Source organism: Chenopodium album, chromosome 14, assembly GCF_948465745.1.
Source record: "Chenopodium album chromosome 14, dcCheAlbu1.1, whole genome shotgun sequence".
NCBI lineage: Eukaryota > Viridiplantae > Streptophyta > Magnoliopsida > Caryophyllales > Amaranthaceae > Chenopodium > Chenopodium album.
In genome coordinates, this window is record NC_137847.1 from 42,308,448 (window position 1) to 42,324,662 (window position 16,215).

General features: G+C 33.7%; 1 long non-coding RNA gene across 1 annotated transcript; it reads right to left on the reverse strand.

Annotated features, from left to right (window-relative positions):
- Nucleotides 1-657: 657 nt before the first annotated feature.
- On the reverse strand, nt 658-2,276 carry LOC145579264 (uncharacterized). The gene is made up of 2 exons (XR_014099102.1): nt 2,116-2,276; nt 658-823 (listed from the first exon to the last, which is right to left on the reverse strand). It is a non-coding gene; the product is annotated as an uncharacterized LOC145579264 (long non-coding RNA).
- Nucleotides 2,277-16,215: the final 13,939 nt, after the last annotated feature.

Here is a 16,215-nt window from a genome sequence, read left to right on the forward strand (position 1 = left end):
CAATTAAAGAACATGAAGATAAAGAACATTATTTAACATTCTATAACATGTTCTTTTCACTTTAATTGAATGTTCTTTACATTTCTATACAATGTTCTTTACAATTCTATTACATGTTCTTTTCGTATTAATTAAATGTTCTTTACATTTCTATACAAATATTCTTTCTGCTAATTTTTTATTTTGGAAGGGATGCACCATGCGGATTGTGCATTCGCCTGCAGGAATTGAACCACGCATTGTAAAATTGTTGCCTTATCTATTAAAAAATGTTGCCTTTTAAAAATGTTGCCTTTAAATAAAATGAGGAGACTTTCTTGACATTTTTTTTTATTCTTTTTAGAGAGCCACCAAGGCATTGTGACATATTTTAAAAGTTGGAGAGGTATACAAATATGAGAAATACTACATAATTAATAAAACCATACAACGTTGGAAGACGAACGTAAATAAAGTGTAATATTATACATACTATAATCACTCGCTTAATTATTTGTTTTAGTTACTAATCCTAACTCCGTTTCAACAGATCTTAACACTTATTCATTTGCACATATTATGTGGCAACTGGCCATAATTAAGGAAGAAGTTTATTAAAAGTGTAACAAGATCACGAGTACAAGAAAAAAAAAATGTGGGAGAATATAAGAAAGTTAGTTGAAAGGCGTAAATGTTGTAGGATAAACAAAGTGTAATATAGAACATTATGAGCCATAGGTTGTATAAATTTAACATCCCTTACAAGGTTTAGATCCATAACCACCACCGTAACTAGGTGGATTACCATAGTAAATAGGTCTACCATTGCGCTGCATCCCAGATTCTGCAAAGCAAATACACATGTTAAGATATACGAAATATATGGAGTAGTTTGCAATAAACATCTATAATGATACTCTTAAAAAAAAAAAAATCTATAATGATACGGGGGTAATAAATGGTTTTGGATATAATTGTAGAAAAAAAAATCTAAGCTTTAAAGTTCAATATAATTAAAATAATACTCCGTAATCTGTATTTTGGTTTGTTAACCTAAATTTCTTTGCATTGCTTACTAATTAATGACACAAAAATTTATTAGACTTTAGAATATGTATCCAAATATAGAAAACCTTGATCAGAAATTCTTATTTTTCAAAAAGTTATTTAAAGACCTAAAGTTTTTCTTGATTGGTTCAATTCTACTCAATATAATTTAATTTTCTTTTAAAAAAATTTAAAATAAAGTCTTTTCTTGGTGCAACTCAATAAACTATGTATATTGTTCAAATCCCTTGAACAAAACAACGTATATTGTTCAATTATCAACTGTATTTAACTTTTCTCATAAGAATTTGGAGATATTAATTAAAAATTGCACTTGAGTTGTACAAATATTGAATATAAAATTAATTAATTAATTATTTAATAAGAGTTGCTTTATTTTGAAACATAGTACTTGTAAGTTATAAGAACATAATAATTGGTTGCAGATTCGTGTCAATGGTGGTCATTATTTTTCTTTAACAACTATCTTTTCTACTTTTCCCATGACCAACCATTGTATCATGCCCATAATTATATTGGTTGCTCTAAATTTTTTAGGCATATATTTTCTCTTTGTACAAATTGACATACTTCTTCCACTTCTAATTTATTGTCCTACTTTACTTTTGTAGTTTTGTATGATTTTCAATACAATATATTTATAAAATTTCTCAAGCTATGTATATAAAAAGATCCTACTTGATAAAGTTTTGAAACATATATTTGTACTTATATAATAAGTAATAGATTATTCTGTAGGATTTAATTTAATCATAAATTTCCAATTTAATTCTATTTTTAAGAAGTATATTTAATGAATTTCATTTTTAAGAAGTATATTTTATGCTTATATAGCCCTAGGGGCTACATATATCAGCACCCTTAATTATAGGAAGATCAATTAGATACAGAGGTTGTTAATTTAATCCATCAATACATGCTATAATTGAATAGAACGACAAATAAAATATAAAAAAAAAAAATTAATGGTAAGAAAAACAACTTGATATAAGAAGATATATATATATATATATATATATATATATGTTTTCCATGAGTAAATGACATAGCAAAGAATTAGAAGCTTACGCGTCTTTTGAGTTGAGATCGGCTCAGCCATCTGACGAGCTGAAACTACGCAAGGAGTGAGAAAAAGAACAGCAAAAATGGTGCCAATTAGAAAAACCTTTGAGGAAGCCATTTTTAACTCGACTACTTTAAGTTGTTCTCGGGGGTAATAAGAAGTACAAAAGTTGATCATTTATTTATAGCCAATTGTGGCCTCGAAGGCTGGAACTGTAGTCAATAACAATAATCGCATTATTAAATATATAATGGAAATCGACTTGTTCGTTGTGGTAGTACTTGATCTAGTACGTTGTGTCACCGTATCAGATTGTGAGATACAATCCTCACTGAGGACACTTGGGGTCCAATTGTCCATAGGACCATAAACCCTTATCGTTCCTTTATTCCTATGGGGTCTTAATTACCCATTAATTTTAATCGAGTTAACTTGTTTAAGGTTAATTTTTGGATATGATCCTAATATTATAGACCCATTATTTATGTAGAGGATTTAATAAAGTTTTCGCATACATGTAGTATGGTTATTATTGCTTTCTTGTTCTCTATAGATTTTTTGTAGTGAACTTAATTTTCTAGATTTTTCTACTTGCTTTAATCATGCAAGCTACAATAATGATCTAAAAGATTCTTGGCATTTGAAAACGAGAAGATATGATTCATTGAAATTCTAGAAACTCATGGCTACAAGAATGTTCATACAAGAATGATGGTGTTCTAAAATATTCTTAAACTATAAATATTGGTGATTGGCATTTAATAAAGGCGTACACACTAGAAGCCATACTCATAAAGCCTTGTTGTCAACCATACCCTTGTATTTTATCCACTGCTTCTACTATAAATTCACTATTTCTTTTTATTCTACTCTGTATTGTTTAATTTATAAGTATATTTCTAACAGTGAGAATCAATATATGTAATACTCTCCCTTAATATATTTGGTTACTTTATATCTTCCTATTTTCGTATAGTGAATTATCTTTTGATGCTCAGATAAGTCGTGGGTTTTTTGTGAATTTTTCCATGCATGCTAAATATTGTGGGTTCGTTCACTTTCTTACTATTCATCTTGCCATCATTTATCTTCTAATTATACGTGTCAATCTCTATATATTTTTTTTATTTGCTTTCGGTATGCACTTGCAACTCTGACAAAGAGTATGGTCAATAGGCTGCATTTTCTTACTAACTAATTAAATAAAATTATAAACGAATTGCAATGTAGGTAAATGGTTTGCCATTCTTATTTTTGCTATATTTTAATTTAGATAAACATTACTTTTAATTTTTTTATAAAATAAGCATTACTTTGTTGGTTTTGAATGGTGAGATATGATGGCCACATCAATCTATTAAAAACTTATAATTATATATATGAAAGAGTTATTAGGTTAAAATGCAAGAGACAAAAACACCTACTCACCTTGGTTTTAGCAATATTGAAATAATTCATCTAATATTTTTTTTTATATAAGATGTTGTTAACATACAAATAAGGTTAATGTTTAATATCTTATGATTATCATTTTAGGATTGTATAAAAAAAAATCTGTATGATTATCAGAGTAATAAATTATTATGAGTACTAGTTAAGTAACAAAATGTATTACAATATAACTCCTTTGTTTGCATTTTTTTTTCTTCTTATTTTTCGAAATCGACTGTGGGCCCAATTAATAAATTTCCATTTTTGAATTTTTTGCATGTCCAAAAATAATGAAGTTGCTCAGATTTGGTATGACTATTTTGGCTTTTAAGGGTTCAATACGGGTCAAATATTGTGAAAAATTAACAATTTGTATGCCAAAAAAATGGCTCATTTTACGTGTCGTGATTTCATATTGATAAAGTTGCTCAATTAAGGTTTTTAAGATCATTTTGATTAAGATTAACTTTGTGAACAAAATTAGAAAAAAAAATTATATTATATGTACCAAAAACATGCCAGTTTTTTATTGAGACATTTATGTTAAAAAAAATTGGTAATTTTGACTATAAATTCAATCCATAAGTCTCAAAATGACCCCTAAATATCTAACCGAGCAATTTTCTAGATTTGAAAGTGGTGGCTTACCAACCAATACGTTTTTTAGCATGAAAAATGAGATGTGGATGGTAAGTTTTTTTTTTTTTTCCTCTGTTTTCCTAAGTTTCACATCAAATTCGATCCTCGAATTCTATAATGAATCCAAGAGTATCGTTCCACCAATTTTCTAACAAGCAAATCACAACACGCGAATTGAGGTACTTTTTGGCACAATGAAGAGCTTTAATTAACTCTTGGTCAGTTTTGATTTAAATTTAAATTATTAAGGGCCAAAATAATACTAAACTCCTTTCTATACGAAATTTTTATGGCACGCCTAGGTGCCTGCAAGAACATTATGCGTATGTATAAAGAACTTGGGTAAAATAAAAACTTTACTGACATTTGCAAAGAATGCGAGTATAATATGTTATTTGAGTGTAATCATTATGGTTTTTGGGTATGAACTATATGTTATTTACATTATAAACTATGTTCTTTAACATATGTATAAAAATGTTCTTTAAGTTTCAATAATACAAATTATATTTTTTTTATTTGTATAATATGTTCTGATATGCTAATGTTCGTTTATTTCTTTATATAGTTTAGATACTATATTTGTTTTATCATTGTATTATTTTCTTTTATCCCTTATAGTTTTTGAAATACTTGTTCTTATTGTTAACCGTGTATGTATTTTAATTTCTACGTTATTTGAATTTATCTCTTATATTTTTTGAATTTCACCCTTAATCTTCATCAACATAATTTATTATCAATTATATATATATATTTTGTATATTAATTATCATCTAATTGTGTACAAAAAATGGCTTTGAGTTTAGTCGTTGCCCAAAGGCGAATTTCTTGTAGTGGGTTGATGATAACGATATAATTTTTTTGGTCTCCTCTATTGATGATTGATTTTTAGATCCAAAGATCATGTACTACTAATAAAAACATGACGATATTATGTAATGTAATCTTAAAAACCGATGAATGATTCACTTAGATTTTTTGTTTGCATATGCTATACATTGTTCTTCATATCTTGTAATCGTTAACTTTTTTTGTTACAAAGGAGGCTAACTGATAAACGGGCCTGGATCACACCCATCACAATTGTCCACTTTATACGATCAAGGAGGTTCCAACTCAAAACCATACGACAATGAGGGAAGTAACCCTTTAGCCTTATAAAGTGGACACAATTATCTTCTTTCTTCAATGTGGGACACACATCCCAATACAAACTCTCACTTGTACACTCAATTAATGTGGGACAACACACCACTCACATGTGGGTTTTCTCATGGGCTCAACACTAACACATGCAATTGTTACGTTATAGCTAACCATATCCGCAAATCACTTTCAGTTTGGCTTTAATTCAGAAGTTTAGGTATTGGTAGCACTAATAAGGGAAAATTTGTATTCAAATATTTGGATGATTTTAGGGTAGTTATCCTTAAAATGACTACCAAGTGTGGATGCAACATGGGACCACCTCATACACTGTGCTTAATATTCCACTTTGAAAGGAGGGGTGGATGAGATTTGAACGTGTGGCCTTAGTGTCACACTAGCTCTTAATACCATGTTAGAAGTCTAACTCAACCAAAAGTTTAACCTGATGGTTGAGACCGAGGAATATGTTTTATACTCTATCAAAATGTCAACATAGTATACTTAAAATAGGATATTAACATTTATAAGAAAAAATAAATAGGATATAGTGCATCACTTTAATTATGTTTGTTGACACATTTGACATGTTCATTCCGTTGATATTTCAACCCTTTGAAGCCATGACTTGACTAATGCAGTTTAATGCATATCGTCCATAAAGTATCACTAGTTTGTGTCCATCTTAATGGAAGGGTTGAAAACGATGAAGATATTATTAAAAATAAAATAAATTAAAAAATTAAATAAATTATTTTTGTTGTCACTCTATTTAACTACTCTCTCTGATTATTTAAATGTCCTATATTATTCGGTATATATACTTCGTATTTGTTAACATGAAACATTGACTAATACTATTTTTTTTTTTAATTATTATTTTTATACATATACATATATATATATATATATATATATATATATATATATATATATATATATATATATATATATATATATATATATATATATATATATATATATATATATATATATATATATATATATAATGAAACGAATGTAATTTTAAAAAGTTAGTATTTGGATGATATACATTGAAATAAATCTAATAAATACAGAGTTGTTTGGGACATGGCTATTTAGACTATCTAGGGAGTTAAAATGCAAGAAATTGAAGAAAGAGTCGATCTAGAAATTTCAGTGCTGTGCTGAATGACAAGTGGAACACCTCAGGCTTGGGTGTTTGTTTTCTTCCAGTACTAGATTAGTCCCGTGTGATGCACGGTTTTAAAATAAGAAATGAATTATAGACTCTTAAGCACATGTTGAGAGAAAACAACTACTTTCTCTGTAATACTTTCTAATTAAATATGAAAATACAATTCATAAAAATTTATTTTTTTCATATTTTTTTAGAATCAATTAAACTATATTATTAACTATTTTTAACAACTACTTGTAAATAATAAAATAGCGTAATATGCATAGAATACTTAAAATTTAAAATTCAATTTGAATTAATTTTCAAAATAATGTTAAATAGGGTAGCTCAAAAAGGGGGGGAAAAACAATATAACATCATCCTTGCATTTTGGCCGGAAAAAATTAAATAAGAGAGTGACACGTAAGCAGTGATGACGTCAGCGGTTGTTACTTTAGTAACATTTATAGATTGTTTTTATTTTTTCTCTAGTTAAGTTTTAGTTTTTTTTTTTTTTTTTTTTTTTTTTTTTTTAAATATATAAAATAATGTATCTAAATTAATGTTTATGCCTTTTTTTTATTATTATTAATGATACGCTTGTTTACTTACCAAAAAATAAATACAAAATTCATACATTATTAATTTGAAGAAGACATTATCACAATGATTGGTAGTGTTACAGTGTGATGAAAACAATCACCTCGGAATAGGTTCACTTTCACTTCTAATATGGGCTAAGAACTTCTTTGGAGGCCAAAAACTTCCACAAGTAAACACGAGATGTCAACTTGGATAATCAGATTGGGTCTGATAAGGTTGGGTCGGGTTGGATTAACTTTAAAGTTGAGTCATGCTAAATTATTGTGTCCAGATGAGTCCAAACCTGAATCAAATATTTTTTGGGTCGGATTCGGATCGGGTCAGGTAGGGTGTTGTTTTAACACCTTTACTTGATAGGGCCAACTAATTAATATTAGATGCCTTATGCTTTGAATGTGCCTTGTTGGGACATATTTGATACGTAGATTATAAAACATATTTTTAGGCCTTAACCATCACCTTAAACTTTTAGTTGAGTTGATCTTTTAACATGACTAGGGTGGCTAACGCAAGTGATGCACACATCATATATAGTCATGTTCGGAGATCCCTTTTAGTTGATGACAACATTAATCAAGGAAAATATGTAAACAAATACATTTAGAGTATAATTAGATGTCCGCACACTATTTTTAAGAGTTTTTAGAAAAAGTAATTAACATTAATAAGGGAAAATAAGTAAATAAATATTTTAATGGATATAATTGTCTGACCACTATTCGTAAGAGTTAAATCATTAAACAACACCAAGAAAAAATTAGTGGCAATTAATATTATATCAATAGCTAGGGCAATATAGGTAAACAAACATTTTAAAAATATATATAATTGTCCTCACACTATTTATAAATATTTTCTCATACCTTTTAAAAGGTAAGGATATCAGAGTCAGGTCTCCTTTTAGGTACTGAAAGAAACAGGCCTAAAAGGGGCTTTTATGCTAGCTAGAGGTCTAGTATCTTGAATTCTGTTTTTTTTTTTTTTTTTTTTTTTTTTTTTTTTTTTCATGTTTGGACATGACATTTATATATGTTTATGATCGACCATCTAGTAAGTAATTAGAGATCATATTAAGAAAAAACTTTATCCTCTCTCCTCCTTCCTCTCTCCAAAACCCTAGCCTCTATTGTTGAATTTTGAAGGGGCTTTTATCGGTTTTTAACCGGTTGAAAAACCCCAATCCTTGTTTCTGTAAAGTTTTTTTAGGTTTTATAATAATGCTTCCTCCTTTAGGGAGGAACTTTTCTCTTTTCTCTTTCGAAAGAAAGGGTTTTCGATCTCCTTCGAAAGACAAGAGTTTTTCGACCTCCTTCGAAAGACAAGTTTTATCTCCTCTTTTCGGGGGAGGAATTTATTAGTTTTGAATCCATGAATTAGATCTAATGAATTGTCGTGAAATTATTTCGTTGGTGAAAAAGTTATCAAGTTTTCGAATACAAACAGATAAATCAAAAGGAAAACATCCTCACGACTACAAAGGATCATTAGATTATCTCTCCAACAAGGCTGTAATTTCCAGCGATATAAGTCGGAGGTGTTCTATAGTGCAAAATCTACTCGACGATCATAAAATTTATAAAGGAAAATTTTATTTGATTCAATATCTTATGTATTTGTTAATATCGAATCTCTATTGTAAATGTCGTATGACTTTTCATTAATGAAATATTTTTGCTATTCAAAAAAAAAAAAAAAAAAAAAAAAAAAAAAATGAAAGACCATCTAAAGGCCCATTTGGTACCCCAAACAATTGGTATCTAAGAAAGAACTATTAACACGAACAAATGTTTTGTTTGTAGAATCATGATTTATAGAAGATAATTTTGAAAGATGATTCTACAACTGACTAATTTAAAGTAAACTAGATGGCGCATAGTGATTGACTCTAATTATCTACATAAGCATTTCTTTTTGGTTTATTTTTTAATGTCAAAATTAATTAAAATGCATTTTTCTTATTTTTAAAATTCATTTATGCACCTAGATGCTCTTACATCTTTACAGGTAAGTGCAATGAAAGCTATTTTCTCGCCCAATTTAATTCCATTCATTCAAAACCTTTAAAATTCTAGATATTTTCTACGAGTATTTTTTTTACCTCCCTATTTCTAAACCCCTTTATTATTGAAAAATAAAAATCATAACATAGCCCTAAAACAAAATTTATTCACGATCACCATGACATTAATGAGTTACAAATGGGTTAGTTTTCATTAAAATTCTAGCCAACCATATTGAATTACAGAAATCCCTTTCCATCTTGGTACGGTATTTCTCTTTTGCCCTTTAATTTGTTACGGGCTACTTGTGCCCTTTGAATAATCGTCGGACAATTAATAATTTAATTTGCACTCAACGACTGTTTTAGTTGGTATATGTTACACTTGTTATTAAATTTTTGTTTTTGTCCATAGTAAATATAGGTCATTTTCAAACCAGTTGACAAGCATCCCCACAAAAATGACAAAACCAGAAACAATAAATCTTAAATACGTAGTAAATATCACTAAGGTTAGTTGAATGTGCATTTTAACAATATCACTACTAAGGTTGAAGTGTACGGAATGATGAAATGATAGAAGCTCGAGCTCCTACTTATTGATCTTTGCAAGTTTGGGGGTCGAATGAAGGAATAATGCAATGTAAAGGATAGATGCAATTTGCGAAAATTTACCTATACAACTTGTTAAGCCTTAATATTGTATTTAGCTTTTGGGCCTATGTTTAAACCCTAATATGTTTTTAGGTTATATATAAACCTTGTCATATAGAAATACAAACTAAGGAAAATCAATTCCTGACATGGTATCAGAGCCTCAAAAATTCTAATCCCTAAATTTTTTTGTCTATCATTCTAAACCCTACAATTCTAATTTCTACAAGATTTAATTTCGACTGTGGTTCGATTCATCTCGATTTTTTTCTTCTGTTTTTTCTTTCACATAGAAATTATTTTCTGTTTTTCGAATTTAGGGGTTTATCCCTAAATCTGGTTGTTGGTGCAAGCTGTGCGTGTGTGTTGAGTCCGATCTAGTAGCAGTTCGTGAGTGTGGAGTAGTGCAGTTCGTGGGCTACTTCATTGGGGCTGCTGTATTCTTTCAATTATTCTACTACTTTCTACTACTTGATTAACTATGGAGAATGACACCATTGTCTCTTCCTCTATTGTATTTGATCAACACAATACTATGACCTATGGTAATTTTTTGTCTAAGCATCGTCATAAGTTCGTTTAGCAACTCCTCCCTTCTCAAGCGCTCTTCCTCTCTTCTCACTTGCTGGATGAGCTGTTCTTGTTCCTTCTCGAGATCCAGGATCCGTTCTATAACTGGCTCTGTTGGCATGCCCCGCTCTTCGCGCCAGCACACTTGGCGTTCGAACTCAGCAAACTCACCCTCGATTTGATCAAGTCTCTTCTGCAATAGTTCTATCCCTGAGGAGTGATAATAGTAGCGGTCTTCATGTTTCACGGCTGGAACAGCGGCATTCACCGTAGCAGTTTCGTTCAACGAAGGAGCAGCAGTGGTTGTCGACGCTATATTGTTCTCATTGTAACCGAAGGGGTCACGATTATGACACTTGGTTTCTTGTCCATGGGCTACCCGAATGGTGGCTTGATAAATATGGGCGTTCTTCTCAATCCACTACTGCTCTACCTAAGTTCACTGCCGCTGCCTTCTCTAATTTGCCGATGCCTCCTATTTTGGGTGGTGTGTTCGATCATCCTATTGTTTCTATTAATGATGATTATTTATCATTATCGTGGATCATTGACACAGGTGCATCCCATCATGTTACTGGCAATGAGAGCTTTCTACAAGATGCTCACTCGATTATTTCTTGCCCTGTTGGTCTTCCCGATGGTGCTAAGGCCATGGTTACTAAGGAGGGTTGTGTTGTCTTAACGGATGGCATTACTCTTGAACATGTTCTATTTGTTCTGCAATTGAATTGCAATTTGATATCAGTGTCTAAGTTAATTGATAATTCTAATTGTCTTGTCCGATTCACTAATTCTCTTTCTGCTATACAGGATTAACCCTCGGGGAGTTTGATTGGAGGCGGTGAACGAATAGATGGACTATACTATTTCCGGCGTCTTTCAAAAATATGTGCGGGCACGGGTCCGGAGATCTCTACATTTGAGCTGTGGCACTGACGTTTGGGGCATCTATCGGAAAGAATTGTGAAGTTACTCCTTGCTATTAGAGGTAGTTCTAGTACTCAACATTTACATAAGGCATGTGAAATTTGTCCTCAAAACAAACCTGTGATAGCTTTCTTATAAGTGATAGTCGTGCTAGTCGCATCTTTGAATTGATACATTGTGATCTGTGGGGGTCGTATAAAACTCTGTCTACTTGTGGTGCTCACTATTTTCTGACTATTGTTTATGATTTTTCAAGAGGTGTTTAGGTATATTTGTTGAATAACAAAACCGAGGTCTATTCCTCTTTCGGCTCATTTTTTGCTATGATTAAAACCCAATTTGATGTGTATGTGAAGTGTGTCCATAGTGACAATGGTACGAAGTTTAAACACATGCTTCCCTATTTTGATGAACATGGTATTTTATTTCAAACTTCGTGTGTTCGTACTCCACAACAAAATGGCCGGGTTGAGCGTAAACACCAACATATACTAAATGTGGCTCGTGCACTAATGTTTGAAGGAAATTTTCCAATTGATTTGTGGGGTGAATGTGTTTTTGGTGCAGTTTTTTTGATTAATCGTACTCCCTTTCGTGTGCTAGACAATAAGACACCATATGATGTCTTATTTGGCAAAGAACCTTTTTTCGATGAAATGCGAGTCTTTGGTTGTCTTTGTTTTTCTTATAATCAAAAGAGTAAAGGTGATAAGTTTGCTCCTCGGAGTAAGAAGTGTGTGTTTGTGGGTTATCCTCACGATAAAAAGGGTTGGAAATTGTATGATTTGGAAACAGGTGAAACCTTTGTTTCTCGTGATGTTAAGTTTTTTGAGCATGAATTTCCGTTTGCGGATAGTGGTGGAGCGATTAATACTCATGTAAGAATGGAAGATGTGCCTAACGACAATATTGGGGTCGATTATGATTTTATAGACGATTTGGAGCATGTTTTAGAGCTCGGTGAGACCTCAATTGCTCCCAACGATTCCCAAACAGCCCCAGGCCATGCTAATGCTTCTGCTGCCCATGATGCTGCTCACCCAAATTCTGGCAGGCTGGAACGCAGCCATCATGTGACACCTCACACTGATCGCAGCCTCACTGCGGCTGCTACTGCTTCTACTGCTTCTGCTGTTTTCTGCTGCCACTGCATCTACTGCTTCTACTTCTGCTACCTCTGCTTTTACTGGCACTTCCACTGCTGCGTCTGCCTCTACTGCTACTGCTACTGCTGGCAGTGCACTTGCTGTTGGCAGTGCCTGTGGGGTTTGGTGAGTCCGACTCACCACGGAAATAAACCCAAAACCAAGACTGCACTCGCAATAAATAAAACCATAAACATAATTAACTTAATGACAAGATTAAGATAATAATTATACCTTTGACACGTGCTTCGCCCGACCTCGAGGGGCTCTTACTTCGAAAGCTAGCCTCGAAAATACAATGATCTCCAATGGAAGTCCACCCACAACTCGAACACCGACTAGGTCCAATGCCTTGGAGTTAGCAAGGCCCGACCGAAACCCGAGTAATTGAGTTCAAAGGTTTTCACAATGGTGATGCCTTTTTCAACTCTTGAGTTCAAAGGTTTTCACTACTAGTGATGCCTTTTTCAACTCTTACTCAAGTGATTTTTCCAATACCCCAACTTGGGTATTTATAGGGAAAATCACGAGTGTGAAAAGCTCTCCCATCAATGTGGGAGAATTTGATTTTCCCATTTTATTTTAAAGCTAAAATAAAATTAATAATCAAACTAGTAATAAATCAACAAGTGGCAAGCTCATATGAGAGGTTAGGTGAGGACCATTTGGAGGGGGGGGACCAAACTTGCTCCCCACTCCCTCTCCCAAAACCGGCCAACACAACACCTCACTACCCTCTCACCTTGCGCCACATGGCACCCACAGTTGGGCATCAAGGCACCCAAGGTGGGCTGCCTTGCGCTGCTGTCCATGCTTCGGCCAACAAGCCATGCATTGCTTGCGGGCTGCTAGGCCGAGGCCCAGCTTGCTAGGCAGCACGCAATGGCCCAGCCATGCTGCTGCTAGCTGTTGCGGGCTGGCGCGCGTAGCGTGCTAGCTACTGCGGCATGGCTGCTAGCCAATGCATGCACAAGGCAGCGCTCAGCAATGCAATGCTAGCATTGGTGTGCTAGCACGCACCAGCCAGCCTAGGCTCGTCTTGGTGCATATGCTAGCCACCATGCTAGGCCATATGCCCCTAGCACTCGGTTTGCTTGGGGCATTCCGATGCTAAGGGTATTTTGGTCTTTGTTGATTTATTATTATTTTCACGTCTCGTCTTTTACTATTTTCGACTCGACTTCCGACGCTCGGTTTCGACGCTCCAAGCTCGAATTTCCGACGTCTAAATATTAATTACTCGGTCGACTTATTAATTAATTCCTAATTAATTCGTCGCTTCGGCTCGTTAGTTGTTTGGGTGTGACCCGAAGGTTTCAGTCAAAATTAAGTTGTAATATTAATTATGCATTAATATTACTGATCGGAAGCGGCCTCCACCCAGGTATTCGGATCACTTAACCTCACTGAAAAATTAGCTTTCTAATAATTCCGAACCCCCTATCGGAGTAATACACTTGTTCGAAGGACACTATTCCTTTCAATCTCCCACTTGTCCTTCCGGACAAGTATGCTTTTAGTGTATAGCCCTTTTCCTATGTCACTTAATGCCGCTTCATGAACTATAAGGTAAGATTAATTTGTCATCCTTATTACGTCCAGAAGTGTTTCTCGATTCCGAGTCCGACTGTCAATAAACAGATGATTTCTAAAATCTATCCAAGCACGGCCATGCATTTTTACAGTCTCACTCTACGAGAGGCCTTGTAAACAACAAAGGCATCTTTCCTATATTTAATAGGAGGACATTTCTAGTCTTGTAATGTAGCTTCTCTTATTGAGAGGACCTAGCCGCCCGAGTAATGCCGTTATAATCCCCTGTTACGGCAGACGTTTGACAATTATCAAAGCGGACTAGTACTCAAACAAGAAAGCTCACAATACTCATGGTCGAGGAAAAAGGTTTCGATAGCAATAATGAGAAGTATACTTATGACGATATTTTTAATCTCTTAAAGTATTCTGATAGGTCGATCCAGTATAATTCTAAACCAATACCTGTGCAAATGATTTATGACGATCATGTCCTTGTAGCACAAGAGATGGTGCTATAAATCAAATTACACACTAATCTCAAATGGTCATTAATTGTCCATCGTTTAAATGACCTCGATTAGGGATAATTTTCGATTATAATATTCAATGTTCACTTAATAGGTGTTTCCTTACCAAGACTGGTCTTGATACCCTATTTTGAATATTCCAAGAATCGAATGGATTCATTATTTAATTCTAAACCACAATTAAATAACCAATGGAGTGATTTAAATCGTATGAAAAATTTAATTACTCCAAAACTGAATGGTTCATCATAGTGCTTTACATTAAAATTGTCCAAAATTAATTAAAACACTAAAATAAGGAAATCAAAGCCAATCTCCGATGTGCTTGATTCCTATTGCCTCAACGTGCTTGTTGAGCTTCACTTGAGGCAAAGGTTTAGTTAGTGGATCGGCTACATTGTTATCCGTTTCAACTTTACAAAATCTGATTTCACCTTCTGATTTCCATTCCTGAATCATGTGAAACCGCCGCTTGACATGTTTGACCTTCTGATGTTCTGTTGGCTCTCTGGCCTGAGCAATAGCTCCATAGTTGTCACAATAGAGGTCTATTGGTCCCTCGATGGAGGGTACAACACCAAGTTCACCAATGAACTTGCTAATCCAAACTGCCTCCTTAGCTGCCTTAGATGCTGCCAAGTATTCGGCTTCAGTTGTAGAATCTACAGTTGTGCTTTGCTTAGCACTCTTCCAACTAAATGCTCCTCCATTGAGACATAATATGTATCCAAATTGTGACTTGAAGTCGTCTCTGTCTGTCTGGAAGCTTACGTCGGTATAACCCTCAACAACTAATTCATCTCTGCCACCATAGACCAGGAATATATCCTTGTTCCTTTTCAGGTAGTTTAGGATATTCTTGGCCGCAGTCCAATGCGCCTCTCCTGGGTCTGATTGGTATCGGCTCGTAGCGCTCAAGGCATACGATACATCTGGCCTAGTACATATCATGGCATACATGATCGATCCAATTAGCGAAGCATATGGAATCTGATTCATCCATTCCCGCTCATTAGGTTTCTGTGGACACTGCTTCTTGCTTAAGGTTATGCCATGTGACATGGGTAGGTGACCTCACTTAGCCTCCTACATGTTGAATCGTGCCAGCACCTTATCAATATAAGTACTTTGGCTCAATCCAATCATCCTTTTCGATCTATCCCTATAGATCTTGATACCCAATATGTACTGAGCCTCTCCCAAGTCTTCCATTGAAAAACACTTTCCAAGCCAAGCCTTTACAGACTCTAACATTGGAATGATGTTTCCAATGAGCAATATGTCATCGACATATAAGACTAGGAAGGCAATGTCACTCCCACTGACCTTCTTGTAAACACAAGATTCATCTGGATTCTTGATAAAACCAAACTTACTGATGGCTTCATCGAATCGCAGATTCCAACTTCTGCTTGCTTGCTTTAATCCATAAATGGACTTCTTAAGCTTGCATACCTTTCCAGCGTTGTTTTGGTCGACAAAACCTTCAGGCTGTGAAGAATTAGTTGTTGAAGGTTATACCGACGCAAGCTTCTAGACAGACAGAGACGATTTCAAATCGCAATCTGGATATGTGTTCTATCTAAATGGAGGAGCGTTTAGTTGGAAGAATGCCAAGCAAAGCACAACTGCAGATTCTACAACTGAAGCCGAATACTTGGCAGCTGCTGAAGCGGCTAAGGAGGCTGTTTGGATTCGTAAGTTCGTTGGTGAACTTGATGTTGTACCCTCTATCAAGGGTCTAATAGCCCTCTATTGTGACA